Source organism: Agrilus planipennis, unplaced genomic scaffold (genome assembly GCF_000699045.2).
Source record: "Agrilus planipennis isolate EAB-ADULT unplaced genomic scaffold, Apla_2.0 scaffold34, whole genome shotgun sequence".
In the NCBI taxonomy this organism is placed as follows: Eukaryota; Metazoa; Arthropoda; class Insecta; order Coleoptera; family Buprestidae; genus Agrilus; species Agrilus planipennis.
In genome coordinates this window covers 1,703,157-1,725,857 of record NW_020439170.1, presented here as the reverse complement: position 1 = coordinate 1,725,857, position 22,701 = coordinate 1,703,157, and the positions used below count along the sequence as shown (strand labels likewise).

Sequence of the window (22,701 nt, the reverse complement as noted above, 5' to 3'; positions counted from 1 at the left end):
CAAAGTTACAAAGAATATGGAAATAAGTTTATTGATATACTAAAGCGCGGGCGAAAGACTTCACGGTGACGTACCGTCGTTATAACTTATCTTTTCAAATATTTGCAAAGATGCTTGGAAATTTTTGATTTATTGAAAATAAAATTAATATTACGCTTTCTTCTCTCTTAATATTTCATTAGCCATGCGTTCGGAGAAAAAGTGAAAAGCTGAACAAACAGAATCAGATATCTCATTACGTTTAAGGTCATTGGGGCCAAAAAAATATTATGAACTTTCAGAGAGGCGGAACGGAAATAGGTCCCTTTTTTTAATCAACGTCAGAAACTCTCCCCTCAGTCTCCGAGCAACCTTTAATTGCACTCTTTAAATCATGGGGACGGTTTTTTTCTTACGTAGCACCTACCTACCTTATATAATGCATATTAGATACATAATAAAATGTCGAAGTAATGTAAAAGGAAATTATACGTTGCGCACTAAATTTTCGTTTTACTAATGCGACAGCACCTTTTGTTTTGGGATGGTTAAAGGGCGGATTTCTTAGTAAATAGAAAGCCTATCCTGGACGAAAATATACCAATACTGAAGATAACAGTTGATAGCAAAAACACAGAATTTTACTGTTACAGTAACGAACGGGAAAACTAACTATTATTAGTAAGGGGTGCATGCAGGTATACATGGACTTGGAATATAATGGACTTTAAGGGAATTGTGTGAATTTTTGATATGTTTTGCGTTTCATCATTCCGATTAAAAGTCCTAATGAAACAACTCTCTTATTTTGCCTACTATTGTCACTAGGGAGTAGAGGGTTGATATCATACTTTCAGAGCTTAAACATTAGCAGAACTTAATCCAATATTAGTTAGATCTTACCTATTATTTACCTCTCCATATGTATTTTAAGGCAATGTAATTAAATCGGATATTTTTCAACTCCATTTGACCGAGCAACCCCGACGCGGTAACACAGAGAGTAACGCTAATGCTAGCGGCACAAATATATCTATTTTTATTAAAATGATTCCTATAAATAAGTGTAAATCTACATAGATTATGTATGAATAACACATTCGATTACTAATGACACAATTGCACTTAGAGATGTAACAACAACGTGAATAATAGAGAAATACAGAAGTCAAGTAACAGAATACAGAGAGCTATATCAGCTTAAAAACCGGAGCCATTGATTGTCGTTGTTGATAGTTTTTTTCAAAGAAAATTAATAGAAATTCGAAATAATGAAATAATTTTGAGCGAATGCAGGAATTCAAGTTATAGACAATTATAAAATATCATAATGATGAGTGCTACCAGTAAATAGAAAATGATTGTTTGGCAGATATAGTTTTTTGGCATTTTTACTTAATTGCCTATATATAAGGTACTTCAATGGTTTAATTATTGAAAGCTAATATTACACTGATCTGTTTGTTTCTTTTAATCCGCCTTACTAGCTGGAAGCGTCGAAACCTAACACCCACAACCCCAAATTGTAGTTCAGTTGTCTTCCATTTTTGCGAGGGATTGGTGGCATAGTTTCGTATTTCGCGTTAGCAACGGCGGCGTCGTTCTAGTTTCAAATTTCTGTTACCGTGGCAAACAAAACAAGGGAGAAGTACTCGGGGAAAAGGCAGAGAGAGAGAAAGAGAGAAGGACCCTTTCTATTCCGCGTGTCGATGCCGTTTCCCTTTGTGTTTCTTCTTCCTTAACCTAAAAGATCGATGGATACGGAACTGTCGGCCGCAAGGCGCCTCCAATTGTGTTTTCGACACCGAATTCCCATCGAATAAACAATGGACGAACGTATACGACAGGCACGCAAACAACCCAAGACGAAACCTCATCGACTGTTTCTTTTCCAATTGATTTTGTATCTGCTGCATGTCTCGAGAAAACGCGGACTGCCATGCAAAAAAAAGATTGCCATCTGCACCTTTAGAAAATAAAAGTAATGTAATGGACCAGAAGTTCTTTCTCATAACATATCAATTAAAAACTTTCTCCATTTCCTGCCTTACAGAATTCTGTACTCAAATAATTCTGGGGGAACCCCTAATGTTGCGGAGGTGTCAATCTAAAGGAACGTTGTAAGAATCCCGTACAATCCTTATGGAGAATCAGTTTTGGTTAAATTATATGTGATGTTTGTTCATATGACTTTCTGATCAGAAATTCCCATGGGCACGAAGTCAAAGAATAAAAAATTTAGCAGCTAGGGATCAAAGTACCCCACATGAATAGGTACTTAATTGATGGTAAGATTTTCAATCGATTATCTCTTCATGTACCCAAGATATGTTAAAAGTTCAATTTAACAATAGTGTGCATTTTGAAGTTGGTTTTAGGGGATACAATTTTCGTTGAGGTAACTAAAAATGGCGTTTGTAAAGATTTACGGCTCATTAAAATTAGTATTTACCAACTGTTCAAAAAATATTAGTTTCGATTCAAATATTTGCAGGCCACTATAACATGGGACTTAAAACTAAAAACATAATCGTTATAATCGAAATCCTTGTTTGGTTCGAATTTAACTCCTTGTTCCCTTTTTTATTTTAAGTGCACCTACATTCAAACAGGCTCTAGTTTCATTTAGGTGCATATAAATGTAGCAAGTGATTACATACATCCACAGTTGTGTGTGCGACCCGTCATTTTCCCATTCGTTCCCATTCTAGAGCACTTACGTACGTACATGGCAATGTACGTAATAACCCCCTTTGGAAAGAAACAAAAATTGCTCCATTGTTTAAAGTTCCTTCTGTGCTCGCTATTGAGAAATACCGACGTCTCAGCCGCAACCCATTTCATTTCCTCAAACTTTTCCCCATTCACAAAGGCGCAAGTATACGCGGAATTGATGGGGAGTGGGGACAGTAGACGGGGCATACGTGTAGTTGTTTCATATATACGTATAGCTGTATGCAAGTGTGAACCGGGACAACGACGCTATAAGGTTCGTTATTAAAACTGTCGCGAACTTTGACTCCTATTTGCACACAAAAGCAAGGCAATAAGTGGTCTGTTTATATACATGGCCGGTATATCTGTTGTGGAATTCCCAAACCCAACGAGTTCACATTCACGAATCTACATGTATGTACGAGGGTGGATTGATAAGTTTCCGGCCTGACCAAGAAAAACAAGGTTTTTAAAAATTTTTTTTTTTTATTTCTCAACATAATCTCCTCCAAGGCTGATACATTTCTCATAGCGGTGTTCCAGTCTATTAATGCCATCTCTATAGACTGATTCGTCAAGCTCCTCAAAATAACCATTTACAGCTTCGATTACTTCTTCATTGTCCGCAAATCTCTTACCGCCAAGCCATTTTTTGAGATTAGGGAACAGAAAATAGTCACTCGGGGCTAGGTCTGGAGAGTAAGGAGGGTGCGGCATCAATTCAAACTTTAGATCGTTGATTTTAGCCGTCGCAACGATTGACGTGTGCGCTGGTGCGTTATCGTGATGAAACAAGATTTTTTTCTTCGCCAGATGAGGTCGTTTAATTTTCACCTCGTGGCTCAAACGTTGCAATAAGTCTGCGTAGTATTGACCAGTGATAGTATTACCCTTTGCAAGGTAATCAATGTATATAATACCTCTTGCATCCCAAAAAACAGTAGCCATAACCTTGTTCGCCGAAAAAATTGTTTTTGCCTTCTTTGGAGTTGGTTCCCCTGGTCCAATCCACTGTTTAGACTGTTCTTTGGTTTCAGGAGTGTAGTGGTGGACCCACGTTTCGTCAACGGTTACGAATCGACGCAAAAATTCGCTTGGATTACGCTTATACAATGACAAATTTGCGGTAGAAATGTTTTTTCGAATCAATTTTTGGTCGACTGTTAGCAAACGCGGCACCCATCTTGCACAGAGCTTTTCCATATGCAAATGTTGGTGCAAAATATGTTGCACACGTTCATATGACATCTTACAGGTCTCAGCTATCTCACGCACTTTCAATCTGCGGTCTCCCAGCACTATTTGATGAATTTTTTCGATCATATCTGGAGTTGTGACCTCAACGGGGCGTCCTGAGCGAGGCCCATCAGAGGTGCTCACACGACCCTTTTTAAACTCGGAAACCCACTGCTTAACGGTTGAATATGACGGGGAGGATGTCCCCAGTGTTGAGTCCATCTCTTTTTTAATTTCCTTCGGCGTTAACCCCTTCAAATAAAAGTATTTGATGACAGCACGATTTTCCTGCTTTTCCATTTTTACGAAAACCACAGAGGCGTCTTGTTCAGCGTGCTGTCAAACCTACACTAGCAAGGAGATCGGGCTGAAACTATAGCTACAAGCTATCCAAGGATGGTACTATAGAATGTCACCTCAAGGTAGGCCTAGTGGCGTCATCTCTTGGTTAGGCCGGAAACTTATCAATCCACCCTCGTACATGGCCGGTATATCTGTTGTGGAATTCCCAAACCCAACGAGTTCACATTCACGAATCTACGTGTATGTATATCGGTTTGCCAAACGAACACAAAATTCTTACAGGAATGACGGTTTTGGAAAGAAAAAGACCATCCTCATTCGATCTGCCACAATAATTGCCTTTAATTTTTTTTATTAATCCTATTGAAAGGTACAGTCGAGTTGGGATCTCATAGAGCTTAAAAAATATGGCGGAAGCAACCATGCAGTTTCATTCGATACTATGTATTTTTTTACGAATGGTGTAATTTAAGACAAAAAAGATTTCTACAAACCAAGCCTGTCCAACCATTGTAATGGTTGAGCGAAATTGACGCTTTAAAAATGATTATTGACGCATTGACCGTTTCTATTTTTGAATCTACGCTTTTTAAAGTCTTGTTTTTATCATCATAAGGTTGTCAGTCCTCAGACTGGTTGGACACGTACCTTCACTCTTTCCTATCCTGAGCTAATCTTCGCATTTCCTTTAAACTAGAACAACCCACATCCTTAACTATTTGCGAACAGTAATCTAGGTCTACTATACCCATCTAATATGTCTCTGACTAGTCTTGTTTTGTTCAACAAAAAAATCAACATTTTCATACTTAATTGTCGTTAATTAAAATAATAAAATAAATAACATCTACTGCCAAATGGAAAACAAAATATTATGTAAGAAAAACCTAAATCCAAGTAATTTGTACAATCAATGTTATCCCTGGCATTGTTTTTGTCTTAATAATTTTCCAATTCAGTTAGAGATGCGCGGTATATTTATTTGTTACAATATAAGATTTGAAAAACTTTTCACAAACATACGTTGGTCCAAAACTAGTTAAAAATTTAAAGGACTGATCAGTTATGACAGGAAAGTCTTGTCTTCCTTTGGTAACAATTTCCAGAAATCATTTCATCGAAATTCATCTAAAGAAGATTGTGACTGCAATACATACATACACGTATACTTCAAAATAAACAAAAATATTTCAAATAAAAGTTGTACAGAGTGAAGTGTATAATAACGTAAAAATATTTTCAAATATGGCGAACGTCCGGTTATACCGAAAATGTACAGTAACTCCGTTATTTTAAATAGAATTCCCTACTTTTTACTTCATTTTTGAATTCCCCATTAAAAGGCAATGTCAGTTTATTAATATGTATTGGACCTGGGTCGCACCGTTCTGCAATTATTTCACGTTTCTTGGAAAATTTGACATTTGCAGTATTTTGCGTCATTTTAAATATCTCAAAAACTAAAGGATCTAGAGGTTTGCGATTTTCATTTTCCGTTTCTGGAAGAAATTGCCTATCAATCTATGAGTGTTAGATAGACACGTACGCTATAAATAGTAAGATATTTATAAGTTTCAATTTCACAAATTAACTTTTGTTCAAATATAATGCCATATTGTTTCTCGTATACTATAATGAAAAATTAAATTTCCTTTCGACCAATGGTTTTTAAGAAATTTGTATTTTTTTTTTGAAATTTTCAATAATATCGTTTTATCAAGTTAACCGTTTTAAAAAGCTTGGCGAGTTTGCTAAACAAACTTTGACTGAATTTCCACAGTTTATTGTAAAGAACGCTTTGAAAAATCCTAATGAAGAAGAAGAAAATCAGCCTCGACATTACGACAAAAGTGAGTACGAAGACTAAAATAAACAGCCTCTTTTGCAACAACTCTTCCATGTTAACAGAGTACGTCGAATATCAAAGATTTCATTTGAGAGAAATAATAAATTGCTTTTGTTCTGAAAAAGCGTTTCCTTGTTTGCTGTCACTGAAAAAGGAGTAATTATTAGGTAGTAGGCGAAGTTGACGACCGTGTTTTTTCTTACCGCAAACAAAAAGGACGTTAATACCAAGAAATCGAAAGCAATGTAGCAGCATTCCTTTTCTCTTACTCGCTCGTTCTCTCTTCCGTCTGTCTCATACTCACTCATTTCGTTGTTCCTTTACCTCGTTTTCCGTTTTACATTTTCAAATTTCTCTTCTGTTTACCGTTTCGCCGGGAGCAAAAGCCATCCACTTCGAGTAACGATAAGGTAAGACTACGGCTACAACGACCGACAAGGACAATTTTGTTGCTTCCCAAATAAAAAAAGGAAAGGGACGGAATAACAGCGAGCGAGAGACGGAGAGGGAGGAAGCATTTTTGTAAAACCGGGTAATTCCCAAAAGGCGCCTTGGAAACCTTTGATGTAGTCCCAAGGAGGCAAAAGCCGAAAAGTGTGTACGTTCGCTGCTTCTATGTATGTATGTTTCGTTCTTTATCACTCGTATTTTCTAAATTATTATTCTAGCTTTCCTTTGAACGAGCGCAAGTTGAGAGAAACGTTTTTTTTTTTGTTCAGAGGCACGACAAGATTGCTTTTTCAAAGGACCTCTTGACGTAATTCTGAAAAGTGCGACATCGATACCTTTTGGCGTTCTTAGTAAATCGTTTACCCCTAATGAACATGATACCTAGACATAATGAAAGGAAGAAGAAAACGATACGTAGACGGTTGCTGTAGTAAAAATAATTGTTGTTGTCAACAGCAATTTGATCTGTACCAACAAAGACAGGAAGTTCAGCATATAAATTAACACTATAACGTCTTCAGCCGGAAGACGCATCGCAATTCCTTCCAATCATGAATTAATCGTTACATTTCCTAAAAACTAGAAAAGCGTGGCGGACCTGTTAATTCTACTTTTTATTTTCCTTCATATTGTATATCACATTAGCAACATCTGCTTTATTATTATTATGTGCATTCTGCAATACTTTATGTGATGGTGCTATCCCTGTCTATGTAGGTACTCTTCGTAAAAAGATACGGCTACGCTTTCTTAGTAGTACTTCAAGCGTCAAATAAGACAAGCTGCTATACCTTAGTAAGACCTAGTTTAACGCAGTAGTAAAAACCCAGTAAATGACGATACATTGCCTGTATATACCACTTATAAAAAAAATTAAAAGAAGTGGGTGATTTTCTGTAAGTATCTAGCAAGCCAGATAATTCAGAATGGAAGGAGCAGTAGATGGTGGACGCAGCGGAAAAGAAAAGGTTAGAAACGAACGAAAGGTGGTGTTACCAGTCTTAGTATTGACGACCTTATGATGATGATGATGATGATGAATATCTATAAGTTTATATTACCAGCATTTAGCTACCGAGTTTTTAGAAATTTCACTTTGGTGCTTTGTTATTTGAAATTTCCATCTTTTTGATGTAACAACGTCTTATAATTCGATGGAACCGGCTGCACGCACGAAAAAACATGACTCATGCGGTGTTACCTCGCTCTGAGGCGTTCCATTTAAGGCTTGAAGGTCAAGCGAGAGCGCGGAACGGGCGACAAAGAGGCACAATCGACTACGCGTTCGGCAGCGTTTGACATCGTCTCTCTCCTACTTAAGTGAGCGATGCGTCCGCGTGGACAGCTGCTATAATAATACATTTCCATTTACCTCCTTTTCTATATCCATACAAAATATCTATCAAACAAATAAAATTAAAATTTTCTTTTGAAAAATGAAACCATTCCATCAGTATTTTCTTATGACGTTGTCACGTTCAACTATCGTCAGTAAACCAACTTTACAGACAACCGATTTTTTATATCTACCTTCTTCTTTTGATGTCCGCTTAGTTATTAATATAACTTGATCTTTCTTCGGTATTATTCGGTGCAAGTTTTCGCCTCATTTCATTGTATCCAAGAAGGGATTGATGAGTGGAAAATAAAATCACAAAAACATCATTAAGTAGTGTTTGGCAGGGCGCAGCGCAATGATGCAGGGCGCATCCGATTTGACGCTTAAGCATGGAGAATTTATTTACATTTGGCGTTTGGAGTGAGCTTTTGCTCTTATTTGTAATCCTCTTGGTCATGTCGTCTTTAGGAAAACATTTAGTCTGATATGAAACCACGACTAAGGATATTTTTGTTTCTTATCCTGAGATTGCAACTATTGCCGCTTATTGTCGGATTGAAATGAAATGGAAGGGAAAGAGGATGATGGTACTGGTGCATAGGTGGGTCTCGACGGGAGATTTGTATTCATAAGTGTGAAACGATGCACGAAATAATATGGAAATTTCGCGTACATGCATGCACGAATACGTGCACGTAAACGTATTTGTGTCAGTTAAAGTTGTTGTATAGAGAACTGGCTGGAAAACAGAGGAAAACTTCATTTCCATCCGTCATGTTAACATCGAACACATGATTTCAATGTTGAATTCGAAACAACGGGAATTGCTCTGAATATGCATCAGTTGTGCCACCCGTTGTTCCCTATCCTGTTTCGTTTTGTTCCTATCGAAAATTCTCGTCCTCCCTCCACGTTGATGTTCATCTGAATTTCATCGCCTCATTAGCTAACAAGATCCTACTTGTTCTTTTATGTTGCAACATTTGTTGCGACTCCCTTTTCAAACAGGGTAATAAATAATAACGTAGACGCGTGATTAAATTTACCTCTGAGGTTTTATTGTATAATAAATAATTAACAACTTTTAGTGCAATACTCAATCACTTTTTCTGCTTTTCATTTCTATCAATATATTTCGCTCACATATTTTACAACAAAAACATAGAGGTTTGCGATTTTCATTTTCCGTTTCTGGAAGAAATTGCCTATCAATCTATGAGTGTTAGATAGACACGTACGCTATAAATAGTAAGATATTTATAAGTTTCAATTTCACAAATTAACTTTTGTTCAAATATAATGCCATATTGTTTCTCGTATACTATAATGAAAAATTAAATTTCCTTTCGACTGATGAAGGTAAGTTGAATTTTTTTGAAATTTTCAATAATATCGTTTTATCAAGTTAACCGTTTTAAAAAGCTTGGCGAGTTTGCTAAACAAACTTTGACTGAATTTCCACAGTTTATTGTAAAGAACGCTTTGAAAAATCCTAATGAAGAAGAAGAAAATCAGCCTCGACATTACGACAAAAGTGAGTACGAAGACTAAAATAAACAGCCTCTTTTGCAACAACTCTTCCATGTTAACAGAGTACGTCGAATATCAAAGATTTCATTTGAGAGAAATAATAAATTGCTTTTGTTCTGAAAAAGCGTTTCCTTGTTTGCTGTCACTGAAAAAGGAGTAATTATTAGGTAGTAGGCGAAGTTGACGACCGTGTTTTTTCTTACCGCAAACAAAAAGGACGTTAATACCAAGAAATCGAAAGCAATGTAGCAGCATTCCTTTTCTCTTACTCGCTCGTTCTCTCTTCCGTCTGTNTCTTTCTAATACCTCTTCATTTCTAACCTTCTCTATCCACGGTATCCTCATCATTCGCCTGTAACACCACATTTCGAACGCTTCTAACCTTTTTTTCTCTGCCGCACTCACTGTCCATGTTTCGCACCCGTACAGCGTCGTGCTTCAAACATACACCATTAACAACCTTTTTCGAATTTCTAAATTAATCGTTAGCGAGCATAGAAGTGACTTATTTTTATTGAAGGCGACATGACTGCTCTATCCTCTGCTTTATATCCTCACTACTCCTTCTGTAATGACTTATCTGACTTTCTAGATACTTAAAAATCAGCCACTTCTTCTAATTTCTTGTTATCTTTATATTCGCTCTTCTCTTACTTTTTCTTCCCTTTCCTTTCTTCTTTTCCTACAAAAAATTTTTCATAGTTTGAAAGATCAGTGACCTGCCTTTATTGCGTTCAGTAGGCAGAGTAGTTGCGAGTTATTAAGACAAAGTGGAGACATGCAAATTGTTCGGTCGCGGTAAGAAGTGGCTGTTTAAAAACTCTTCAAGAAAAAGCAGCCAACGTCAGAAGAAGGAAATCCTAAATTAGGTATTCTTCTTAAATACGCGGTTCGTTGTTGAGGTAGGGACCTTAACAGGCATCTTGACTGGCATTGAAGTAGTTCCTTGCCGTCTGGCACTAATCTGGATGAAGAAAATCAACGACCACCAACGTTTTATCGCCACCCATAATTACAATTATGCCATATGGGAACAACTAGTATGATAGATCATTAAATTCCCGTTTAATTGCAACAAATCTTGTTGAAAACAGTACACAGTAATAAAAGGGTAATAAATTTAAGCACCCAGAAGGTACTGATAAATAATCTTAAATGCTGAAGAGATTGACTTCATGGTGTATCGAAAATACTACTTAGGTATGAATCGTATTCGATCGTATTAGTTCTCATTAGCGCCCTTGGACCTAATAGAAATGCACAAGACTCGTTAAAAAACCAAGGAAAACCAAGTTGGATTGTTCGGTTAGTATTAAATTATACTACAGGCCTGACGCTGGAAGTTGGCGGAAATTTTAAAATGACGTGGATGCGCGGTGGCAAAAGTAGGCAGTTTTTAGGTATAAAGATTGCAGCTCTCATTCTTCAGTATTCCTATCAGGGGCGTAGATTAAATATTTAAAAGCAGGGATCAGTGAGTAAGTAATAGACATACAAACAGAAGAACTAATTGTTGAAGTTGGTGACAGTGATAGAGATTCCGATGATGACAGTGAATGTGAAAACTAAACATTAAACAAAAGCAATAGGTTAATTTTTTCTCTTTGATAAGTCATGTTTTTACATTATTTTCTGGTCCGCTACTGTCCCACTGTATTAATACTATAATTCAGGCCTACTGAAAGCTTATTTGTGTATCGGTTTGAAGTGACTTACCCAAATAGGTCATAAATGGGCAAGTACCTGCGCGACCGCTCGCCGGCTTCCTTCGTCAGACCTATACCTACACCTAGGTACACACAGCCCTTAAACAAATCACACAGTTTTCCACTTAGTAATAGTTACTGTCATAATTTGATAAAAGCTGTTTTTTATTGTGATATTCACATTTGTGCTTGTAACGTGTGCATTTATGATAGAATATATGACGAAGGTAGTATTCGAATTTTTTCCAGTCTGTACGCAGTTACCTGAAAAAGCTGAGCATAAAGACATTCGATTTCCCGTTACATAAAAAGCTTTTCCACGGCGAGCAAGCATTAGTGTTTACATTATACGTGACTGCATATGAATGAAAAGGTACCTGTAAACATCGACGAGATGCAAATAGGTTGGGAAAATTTTAAAAATGCTCAGGTGTGTGTATGTACGAGTGTTTATTTAAGTACGTGCCTACGTATGTTTACTTAACAGTCCTCTTTTAGGGCTGCACAATATATTTCGTTTTTCTTTTCTTTGCGCGAACTGCTACAACAGACACATCTATGGAGGGTCTATTTTTTTAGTATTTTCTTTATATATCGAAGCTGAACGTTTAACTGATGGAGTTGTAATATTTAAGTGAAGTTGTAAATAATGTGTTTAATCGAAAACAAAAAGAAATATTGTTGCGAAAAAACTGAATATTACATAACCAATTACACTGCAGAGATACTATAGCAATAGTATTTTAAAAATTCATAAATTTTTCAAAAATATCTTCAGTCATTTCTATATTTTTCATTTCATCATCATCATCATAAGGTCGTCAGTCCCTCCACTCTTTTCTATCCTGAGCTAATCTTCGCATTTCACTAAAACTAGAACAACCCATTTCCTTAATTATCAGAGCATTTATAAAACATTTTTAACTTTCTAACCGGATTATTATTGAAAACATCTGTCCTCGAGAGTTCAATTAAAAATGTGGTCGTACGCGTAAACTACTTTAATCATCGATTTTCCTTTGTTTTTGTTCTTGGAATTAAGTCGAGATTCAAAACGAAAGGACATGTAAGTTTAATCAAGATGAGACTTTTAAATCAACGTTGTGAACTATTTTAATTATGTGAGACAAGTGTTGGGCATGTTGTAGGAGGTTAATGACACTTTACAAGAACAGTACAAACATAAACTACAATTCGTTATTAGTTAAGAAAGTTGGAGCTGGCGTAATCTGAGAATGAGAATTTATTTCTCGAACATATTCAGCTTTGAATTGGTTGTAAAGAGGTTGCTTATCTGCACATGGGCACTGTTTAAATGGTTTAATTCTCGGAGCTTTTAGCGATAATGGCTAGCAGTCCCGCGCCTTAATTACTCACATGACATTGGTTTGAAGTGTCTCGCTTATCAGTAATTAATTAAGTAGCGAAGTGAATCCAATTAAGTCGGTCGGCAGTCGCGCCGCGTTGCCACACACCGCCATGCAACGAAAAGTGAAATGATTTATTTCTTGTATACCTTTCACGACGGGCATAATGAGACGCCACCTTGTTCTCGGCTTGTAACTAACACACAAGTCGTTAAGAGGGTTAAATGATTTATTCATCACAAAAAGTACGCAAAATAGAATGAATGGGCTAATTCAAAACACGACTTTCGAGGGAATTTAAAGAGGCCACGCGGCACCGACATCCAGTTCAGTTGCCTCAGCTGAATGAAAATAAAAACAAAATTACGCACTCATTATTTTCAATATAATTAATATATATACAATCAACAGAATAAACTTTCATAGGTACAAAATGGTTTGCGAAAATATTCAAGTAAATAATTATTCATTTCGGTAAAGGTAAAGATGATGGCCCTCACCCCCTTCGGGGGTGGCGATGGGGGGGTTCGAAAGAGGAGGTTTCCCCGATCACTGTACCATAAAAGGTTTGTGGCGGTTTCACCCCCATAAAAAGTTATGGGGGTTCAAAGTTAATAAATATGCCAATTTTTATACATTTCTAGGCATGTAAATATTTATATAGTCATTCTTAAACAATATTCAAAGGTAAAACTAATGAAAAATACATAAAAATATTGAGAAAGTTATATAAAACATTATTTAAATATCTTTATCAATAGGGTAGGTTAGGTTAGGTTAGGTTATCGGGTTTTGTTCAAGTGACCACCCTCTTTCGATCCTCCACCTCCACCCGCTTGAAAATGTTTTTTTTATTGAATTTTATTTGAATTATAGTGTATGAAAATTGACAAAAAAGATAATCAACTTTCAACCCCCATAACTTATTATGGGGGTGAGAGCGCCGCAAATTTTTTATAGTGTTTTACTCAGGTGACCACCCTCTTTCGATCATCCCTACCCCCACCCCCATCTAACCCCCATAACATTTATGAGGGTGAGACCGCCACGAATTTTTTATGGTAAAGTGGTGGGAGAGACCTCCTCTTTCGATCCCTGCCACCTCCAACCCCCTTCATTTCTTTTGTAATGAGAAATGGAAGTGTTTTCCATTAGCCATTATACATTTGTAATGTGCAATACAAGTATTTTTCATTAAATTACTAATCATTTCGTTTTAAGTATTAAAAATACTACTTGGGTCGTATATGAGACCTATCTTATGCAAAATAAAATCGTAGAGCGACAGGTATGAAGGTCGATTGGGGTCGAAATCTTGTCTCAAACTCGTTACCGCTACCAAGTATAAGAAAAAGTTTGCCCGAATATAATCTTCAACTGTCTGAAATTATTTATTTCGCTCCGGTAGTTTCACATCATCATAAATGTATTACATAATTTTTTTTGAGAGCAAGCGCGATAATTGAATGGATTTATAATAAGTAATACAGCGACATTTTAATTGTGTCTGAGGGATGTTTGGCTCATATAATTGGTCTGGCTGCTTACAAAATGTATTGAAATTGTTTCCTAAGTGTCATATTTAAAAATGAAGACTCAGACTATAAGTAAAATTGCGATCCTTTTTGTGGGCTTATGACATGAAATGTCTGACTGAAATTACCGCCTATGGGAAGTGTCTGACTTTAAGAAAAGCGAGTAATGTTTTTATGTACCTTTAGCATCTGATTTTGATACTAAGAAAATAAGTAACGTCTGGCGGCTCTGGAATCATGCTCTATAATGGAAAATGATGTAACGCATTACAAAAATTAATGTATCAGTCCCTGTATACAGTCATCAAACACCAATGAACAAATAAAGATTGAATCTTTAATTAATTAATCTGTTTACCAAAAATTTTTAGAAAACAAAATCCAAGTCGTATTTTCAGAGGGTTGCAGTCATTTGTGGATAAATTAATTTTGTTTTTTGCTTAATTATTTCACAAATTATTGATATTTTTTCAAGTTACTGTCAGTTTTGAAAACGTCATTAAAAATTTATAGTTGGTCGTATCAGTTAGGTACCCATGATCAGTATTTGTTACATAAACCTATAAACTGTTGCTGGTGTGCATTTTACGTCAACAAGGGTGACATTTTTAGAGCGGCACCCATTTTTCTACGACGCCGTTCTTTTCTTACTGTGGATGAACTCATATTCTACTGGAACGCATTACCATGAAAACGGTCTCTGCTGATAAATTTTCCGACTAAATTGCTACTTTCAGCTGTCTACTGCTCTGTTTTTCACCGTTCGCGGCATGTATCATTTGACTCGAGGAGTGTTTATAAAAGAATCGAAAAGATGAAGAACGACAGATAGGAAGCTGCACCAAACAGTAATTCTCAATTGACAAGATGTATCTCTCAGGATACGTCAACATTACAAAAATTAATTTCCTACCGTTCAGTGGCGGCGCATAGCTAAAGTAGTGCTGCTTGAGAAAATTTTTAGTCTCTGTTTTAAGAATATGAGTACCCGAACACTCATAAAGACCATTAACATTGTGATAGGAGTTTTTAATTGCAGGTAAATTCTAACTCAAGATCTTGACAGTTGTGACTTTTCACCAGGATGATTCAAAGACCATTTTCCCAAAGTTTCATTGCAATCGACATTAACCCATTTCCTTACAAAAATCTGCGGATACTTCCTAACGTAGACCTTTAAGGATTTTTCGTAGTGTTGCAGGGGTTATAGTTACGGTTCCCAAGATAAAAATGTTCAGTCTATCAGTCTTTGAAAGCGAGACTCGATTCTCCGCCTCTCATCAAGTCTCCCTGGTGTCGCTGAGAGAGACTGTCAAAAAAACTGTTTAGCGTCTTTGAACGAGAGACACGAGTCGCTCATAGAGAGATCCTCATTTCGTATCCAGTTTCTGAACGAGACACTCGAATCTCTGAACGAGAGACTCGAATCTCTCAATAAGTGGTGCCTCGATAGACATGGTTAAAATTTTCTAAGTGCAACATATTTCAGAAATTCTAGTCTTTCTACGAGAGACTCGAGTCTCTCAAGTTTTCAGTTTTATTCATTCAGTTTCTCTGTGAAAGACTCGAATCTCTGAATTAACAATTTTATCGTTCGAGTCTCTCGTACAGAGAGTGTGAGAGATCCATAAAAACACCTAGACAATATAAAAAAGATATAGATAATTGATGATAGTTATTGTGATCCCAGTCATAATTATTTTACAGTAAAGGTACTCGGACATACGAAAAAACGAAAAAAAAAAAGAACGAAATGTTACAAGTCCATCAATCCATCTCCTTTACTTTTCGTCGTGTACGTCAGTGTCATTAGTAGAGCAATAAATCAAGCTATTATAAGGTCAAGAAGCGATTGCCGGTGAACTTATTACTCATCTGTCCGTGCAGCGCTGTTTTCAATCCATTCAACTGCTTCGTTCGCTTAATAAATAAGTCGCTATCAATATCAGATAGAAACGAACAGCCCGGAGATATTTATTGATTGTGAGCTATTGATTGCACTATCAGAACTCAGAATGATGAAAGGAATATCTGAATTTTTTTAAAATATTTATTAACATATGCTGTATTTTATACGACCATTAAGAAAGGTAAAACGTTAGAAACAATTTTACAAAAGGTTTCGCGATTATTGTTGTCCTGTCTATTCTTCTGTTTGAAATATGATAGAGATTTAAAAGAACGGGACTGCTTCTGAAAGATATCACATTGTCCAATTTTCAAGTACCTTCCCGACGCCATTATTCGGTAGCCGGCGTCATTATCCTAATAAAAATGTTCTGGATCCGCCGGGTACCGGATCCAAATCGGGTTCCTGGCTCAACTCTAGTCGGGAGCAAATTAAAAAGTGTCTCGAGACGTCGCATAGCGTCACTTACATTGGCGAATCCTGCCCGTTTCCATTGTTTCAAATACTATCCTTTATGCGTCATTGCCGCGTCTTTTTATTACGTTCCAGCACCGCTTTTATTGCTGTAGCGACGCTGTGTTTCTCTCATTTAGCCCTTTACTCTTAATATGTGACGCGAACTTTTTACATCACGCCGAATTGTCATGTAATACGACGGAGATTTCGCGTCGGAAACTTCCTGCCAGTTAACACTTAACAACTCTTTCAGGCAGCCATTCAAGTTGCGAATGAAGAAATTCACGTGTTCGGATCACGGCGACCCCGTCGACGTCGCATTCGCGATTATTACGGAATAAATGAGCACATAATTAAGTTGGAAAAATATCGTTTTAAAGGGAATACGGCTACACGGTTCTATTTTTGAACGCAAAAGGCGATAAATGGCATTCAAAGAAAGAAATTGCAAGAATAACTTACCGCCCACGTTTCTCTTTTTGATACAGTCGTTGGTCGTTGTCAGATTCGCTTTCTTCATCACAAAATCCACTTGGCTGAAATAGAAAAAGAAAATAATTACTTATTCAGTTGGTGTTGCAGTAAAATTCGGTCATAATACATACGAGGGTGGATTGATAAGTTTCCGGCCTAACCAAGAGATGACGCCACTAGGCCTACCTTGAGGTGACATTCTATAGTACCATCCTTGGATAGCTTGTAGCTATAGTTTCAGCCCGATCTCCTTGCTAGTGTAGGTTTGACAGCACGCTGAACAAGACGCCTCTGTGGTTTTCGTAAAAATGGAAAAGCAGGAAAATCGTGCTGTCATCAAATACTTTTATTTGAAGGGGTTAACGCCGAAGGAAATTAAAAAAGAGATGGACTCAACACTGGGGACATCCTCCCCGTCATATTCAACCGTTAAGCAGTGGGTTTCCGAGTTTAAAAAGGGTCGTGTGAGCACCTCTGATGGGCCTCGCTCAGGACGCCCCGTTGAGGTCACAACTCCAGATATGATCGAAAAAATTCATCAAATAGTGCTGGGAGACCGCAGATTGAAAGTGCGTGAGATAGCTGAGACCTGTAAGATGTCATATGAACGTGTGCAACATATTTTGCACCAACATTTGCATATGGAAAAGCTCTGTGCAAGATGGGTGCCGCGTTTGCTAACAGTCGACCAAAAATTGATTCGAAAAAACATTTCTACCGCAAATTTGTCATTGTATAAGCGTAATCCAAGCGAATTTTTGCGTCGATTCGTAACCGTTGACGAAACGTGGGTCCACCACTACACTCCTGAAACCAAAGAACAGTCTAAACAGTGGATTGGACCAGGGGAACCAACTCCAAAGAAGGCAAAAACAATTTTTTCGGCGAACAAGGTTATGGCTACTGTTTTTTGGGATGCAAGAGGTATTATATACATTGATTACCTTGCAAAGGGTAATACTATCACTGGTCAATACTACGCAGACTTATTGCAACGTTTGAGCCACGAGGTGAAAATTAAACGACCTCATCTGGCGAAGAAAAAAATCTTGTTTCATCACGATAACGCACCAGCGCACACGTCAATCGTTGCGACGGCTAAAATCAACGATCTAAAGTTTGAATTGATGCCGCACCCTCCTTACTCTCCAGACCTAGCCCCGAGTGACTATTTTCTGTTCCCTAATCTCAAAAAATGGCTTGGCGGTAAGAGATTTGCGGACAATGAAGAAGTAATCGAAGCTGTAAATGGTTATTTTGAGGAGCTTGACGAATCAGTCTATAGAGATGGCATTAATAGACTGGAACACCGCTATGAGAAATGTATCAGCCTTGGAGGAGATTATGTTGAGAAATAAAAAAAAAAAATTTTTAAAAACCTTGTTTTTCTTGGTCAGGCCGGAAACTTATCAATCCACCCTCGTACTATTACTAGTCGTTTAATACATCGTTACTCTGCTGCATATTTTAGTTAAAGTAGTTTAGTTTTATAAAATCAATAATTGTATGTCAGTCAAATGATAATTAACATATTTAATGACGGCTAACTTTGAGCCAATTTTTGTTGTAATCTGATAATAATAATATACTACGTTTAAAACAAAAATAGAACAAAATAATTCGAAATGGTCTGTATTCTGTCGAAACTGCCAGATGTGGATCGCGATTTCGATCTTTTTGGATCTCATCAGCGCGTCGCAGGCAGCTCCGACAGAACACAGACCAACTTTGTTGGAGCATACGTAATCCTAAAATGTAGCATCGTGCTACAGATGGCGTTTACTGCGCCATTTGTACTAGTTTCTAAAACGCACTGTTAAGACAGCAGGTAAAAGTTGGTCTGTGTTCTGTCGGAGCTGCCTGCGTCGCGCTGATGAGATCCAGAAAGATCGAAATCGTGATCCGCGTCTGGCAGTTTCGACAGAATACAGACCACTTCGAATTATTTTATTCGATTAAGCTAACGTGCCTATCACGTCGAGGTTGGCTACGCCGGGATTCGTTTTCAGCAAGTAGATATCCACAAAAGTGGACCATGATAAAGCATACGTAATCCTAAAATGTAGCATCGTGCTACAGATGGCGTTTACTGCGCCATTTGTAGTATTTTCTAGAAATAGAACACTTTTCAAAAATTTCATTTAGATATAGATTCATTATTAAAGTCGAAATAATTTAACTAATTACATTTCGTCCTGTATTTGCATTATATTTATTCCTTATAATAAAAGGATAAGTTGCGTAATCCTGATATTACCAAATTATTTTTAAATGTGAGAATAAAAATTCTTGGAGTATACGTTTTGTATAGTTTGCATAGGTATGTGTGTTTTCAAACCTAATAAATTATTAGGTGCACTGCTTACTAGATAGTATTACCGGACAACTAGATAAACAGGGATTACGAGTTTTAATGGCACAAAGTAAAGCTCTTGCAGTTCGCACCACGTTGCACTAATAGTCAAGGAATTAAGCGGCACTGGATCCTGTATGGTCCTCGTGCGAGTAGAACTTCAAGCAATTACCGTTAATTGCAGATTGTTAAATGATACAACGACAATCGGTTGTTAAATACAAGAAGTTCGGGCCAACAATGTAAATTTTATAAACAGTTACACGAGCTATATTCTATTTTAGTTACAGTAAAAAAGTAAATCCAAGCAGTGATGATTGATACATTGGAATAATTAAGATGAAACTTGGTGTACGGATCTATATGAGATTTGTGGTAAATTATTAGTGGACTATTAGAAAAAGTAGGGAAAAAGACGAAAAACTAGAAGAAGTGACCGCTTTTAGATATCTAGGAAGTCAGATAAGTCAGGACGAAAGGAGTAGTAGGAATATAAAGCAGAGGATAGCGCAAGGTCGAGTCGCCTTCAATAAAAAGAAGTCACTTCTATGCTCGCGAACGGTTAATTTAGAAATTCGGAAAAGGTTGTTAAATATGTATGTCTGGAGCGCAGCGCTGTACGGGTGCGAAACATGGAGTAAGAGAACAGAGGACTCTATAGAAGTCCATGAAAAATAGGCAAGATAGGTTGGTAGGACACCTTCTCAGGCATAAAGGTCTAGTCAGAGACATATTAGAGGCAGAAACAAAAGTTAGAAGGGGTAGAAGTACACCTAGAATAGATTATTGTTCGCAAATAATTAAGGAAATGGGTTGTTCTAGTTTTAGGGAAATGCGAAGATTAGCTAAGGATAGGAAAGAGTGGAGGTGCATGTCTAGCCAATCTTAGGACTGATGACTTTATGATGATGATTATTAGACACTTTTTTCATAGAGTAGAAAGTTTACTTGCCTTACTAAAATGACGTTATAGAAAAGTCTCTTACAACACGTCAAAAATTGTCCCTTCGAATTAATTATTAGTAATTTCAATGATTATTACAACGACCATCGTAACAACAAATAATCGATGAAGGTTGTGTTAAGGAACCTTATTTGTGATATGCCGACGCAGGGACTTTATGGCATAAACATTTTCATATTTTATTATACCTTTAGTGTAAATTTTATTGTTATTCGACTTGGAAATATTTCCGAAATCTACGGTCACGTAGGCAAATTCACAGAAGCACAAATGAGGGTTTATCCCATGGTTAATATATTGTGCATTGGTATTACTGTCAATAACCTCGTTATTGGGAGGGATAATTTGTCGATTTCGGATTCTAGTGTACAAAATTTTAAGTTTGATAGAACAGTTCTTTTGTAGACTCGCTGAGAGTAACTAGACTTTGGTTATTTTCATAATACATTAATAAAAATCAATATTTATAATAAATTAGAATAAGTCGTAGTTGTAAGTTGTACAATAAATTCGTTATATTTACAACTCGGCGTTTCTATGGTACTTCGAGTTATATATGTGGTACAATTGTACAAAAAGTTCGAATCAATAATTTGAATATTTCGAACGTAAAAAACAGGTTGCCTAAAAATTCGGAAAAAGTAGCTATTTTGAGTGTCCTACATCAATTTAGTAATTAACTATAGAACCCTACCGCGTGTGCTTCCGTTATAATGCTGATTAATTCAAGAATAATTTACACATCAAGTCGATAAAAAAATACAATGCGTGCAGATTGGCAAAAGGAATTTATTTCCGATAAAAGTGGTTATATAAAGGAATAGAGATATATACCGCTACTTATCCTTATTGGAAACACCGAATTGATCCGGGTTTTCTTTGTAAACAACATCACCGGTTTAAACTGTTCCGCAGGAAGGAAGGAAGTCCTTTATAGAGCCCAAGGCGCTTCCGATGGATCGAGCCCGATCGCAAGATTGGCTGTTGCCACCAGTGCAAATTTCAATTTCGCAAGCTTGTGTAAATCTCATATATATCGCTGCGTCTTGCAGTAATACGGAGCATCGCAGTATCCATTCCTACGTTGCCGCCGACCTACCGAATAATCCGTGCAAATTTAGAAATTGAATCGGTTATCTGGACTCCTCAATCAATGTGTCTTACACCGATTCGAAGTCCATATAATCGGGCGTAGTGCCAAAACAATGAGCCAGTCTAATGGTACCTATTCTCGCTCCCCTAAAATTTATGCTTTCGAACGGAGGTCGCCACGGGTCATCCGGACCACGGTTCACCACATCTAAAGGCTCATTAGTCTCTCATCCCCAACGGATCGCTGAAGAACGATAGGAGCAGAGTAAGCCCATCCATATTTACCTCGCCCAGCGGATACGAATGTTAATAAATGTGGTGTTTATGACAAAAAACAGTGGTACGAGGGAAGTCTCCAATGTTCTGGGAATTTTGTTAATTTTTGTCAATATTACAATGCACTTTTTCAACATAATCTCCATTTAACTGAATACATTTATCCCAACGATAAACTAATTTTTTTAAGCCGTCCTCAAAGAACTTTTTCGGTGTCTCCTAAACCCACCTATTTATGGCACGTTTTACGTCAGTTAAACTTTCAAATCGAAAACTCCGTAAGGCTTTTTCATTTCTACCCTTCTCTATCCACGGTATCCTCATCATTCGCCTATAACCCCACATGTCGAACGCTTCTAACCTTTTATTTTCCGCCGCGCCCACTGTCCATGTTTCGCACCCGTACAGCTCTTCATTAATTTGGGTTTATTTGTAGAAGGTAAAGTTAATTCAAAAGATTAATTCAGTTCTTGTTCTGTGTTAATATACATAAATAAACATATTTAGTTAATGGTTTTTACCACAGAATCTAAAAGTAAAAAATAAAAACTAAATTTCTATAAAGAAAGCAATATTAGTATTGATTAAAACGTGATTTTTGATAGATATGCAAATATGTTCTTTAATCGAATTAATTTAGAAATTCGAAAAAGGTTGTTAAAGGTGTATGTTTGGAGCACGGCATTGTACGGATGCAAAACATGGACAGTGGGCGCGGCGGAAAAGAAAAGGTTAGAAGCGTTCGAAATGTGGTGCTGTAGGCGGATGATGAGCATATCGTGGGTAGAAAAGGTTAGAAATGAAGAGGTATTGGAAAGGATAGGAAAACAGAGGACTCTATGGAAGTCAATAAAAATAGGCGAGATAGGGTGGTAGGACACCTTCTTAGGTATGAAGGCCTAGTCAGAGACATATTAGAGGCAGAAACAGGTGTTAGGAGGGGTAGAGGTAGACCTAGATTAGATTACTGTTCGCAAATAGTTAAGGATGTGGCCTGTTCTAGTTTTAGGGAACCGGCGTCCTCCCGAAGTCTAGACCATTGCTTAGCATTCGGGAGGACGCCGGTTCGATTCCGGGTCCGTCTGCCTTGGTCCACGTTTTTCTGTGGTTTCCTTGGATCACTTAGGCAAATGCTGAGGCAGTAATATTCCACAGATAATCTTTCATTCTT

At 37.1% G+C, this 22,701-nt stretch overlaps 1 protein-coding gene and 1 long non-coding RNA gene across 2 annotated transcripts in view; one reads left to right on the top strand and one right to left on the bottom strand.

The window, feature by feature from the left end:
• The window catches only part of LOC108735134, a 478,298-nt gene that overhangs the window by 238,440 nt on the left and 217,157 nt on the right, over positions 1–22,701 (bottom strand). Inside the window, exon 4 of the long non-coding RNA XR_003231814.1 lies at positions 16,834–16,907. This is a non-coding gene — a long non-coding RNA (uncharacterized LOC108735134). The remainder of the gene's footprint in view (positions 1–16,833; positions 16,908–22,701) is intronic.
• Positions 1–22,701, top strand: part of LOC108735133 (hemicentin-1-like) — a 283,534-nt gene that overhangs the window by 86,420 nt on the left and 174,413 nt on the right. The window lies entirely within an intron of this gene.